The sequence below is a fragment of the Battus philenor genome, unplaced genomic scaffold (genome assembly GCF_028537555.1).
Source record: "Battus philenor isolate CCGP_79_NKW_IND1 unplaced genomic scaffold, ilBatPhil1.0.hap1 SCAF_3, whole genome shotgun sequence".
NCBI lineage: Eukaryota > Metazoa > Arthropoda > Insecta > Lepidoptera > Papilionidae > Battus > Battus philenor.
The window spans coordinates 2,089,240-2,090,274 of NW_027181693.1; the positions used below are offsets into that span (position 1 = coordinate 2,089,240).

The following is a 1,035-nucleotide window of genomic DNA, read 5'->3' on the forward strand; positions in this document are numbered from 1 at the left end:
GGGGGTACCCTGATGGATCGACAACATAGTTAAAGACGATGGATGGATGGACATTGGATGCAGGTAATGCAAGACCGATCATCGTGGCGACCATTTGTGGAGGCCTTTGCCTTATAGAGGGCGTCTATAGGCTGAAAAGAAGAAGTAGTATATTTTTCAACTCACGACTAAGATCTTTGTGAAGAGAAAAAAAATGGAAAAATTACGAAATAAGTAAAAGCAATAATTTTGTTTTTTTTTACTATTAGTGACAGTTTTTAAGCTAGTGGTTTAGCTTAAAAACTATCTGTGTACTGTGTAGCTTTAAAACAATGTTAATTTTAACGAAAAACAATGAATATTAGGGTTATCTCTGGTTAATTGCGTTATTATTAAAGTTTTGAAATATACAATATAATTTCTTTTATTTATAAACGCTTTTATTAAAAGTTAATTATTTTCATACCACTTCACAACTCCCGTATGGTCTAGTGGCTAGGATACCTGGCTTTCACCCAGGAGGCTCGGGTTCGATTCCCGGTACGGGAAAGTACATTTTTGATATTTTTATTTATATTTGTATGTAAATGAAATTTAAAATTATGATACGTATAAAACATCATGTGTTTTATTAACAATTTCCTGCTAAAATACATTAAAATTTTAATGATAATTTATTTAGTAATTTTAAGTTATTTTGGTTTCCGCTGCTAATTTAACGACTTTAAAAATAAATATTATCTGGTATTTTGGTATTACACTTGTTAATAAGGTTGACTCATATTTTTTGGTTAATATTAATATGACATCATAGAAAAGGATATTGTGGCATTTTATACAAGCGATATGTAACTAAAGTCTTTCTTGTGTAAAGAAATTCAACATAGGCGTGTAAGCGAGAAATAGAATGATTATATAATAGAAAATTATATAAATGATCATTATTTATATTTAACTTTGTTATTCTCGAAATTTAGTCCTTTCTTTACAGAATTGATGTAATGTAAAACTAAAGTGCACATCCGAATATTTAATTAGAAATATATCAAACTATCC

The 1,035-nt window shown here is 28.9% G+C and overlaps 1 non-coding gene across 1 annotated transcript; it reads left to right on the top strand.

Annotated features, from left to right (window-relative positions):
• Window positions 1–456: 456 nt before the first annotated feature.
• On the top strand, window positions 457–528 carry TRNAE-UUC (transfer RNA glutamic acid (anticodon UUC)). Its single transcript has one exon. It is a non-coding gene; the product is annotated as a tRNA-Glu (tRNA).
• Window positions 529–1,035: the final 507 nt, after the last annotated feature.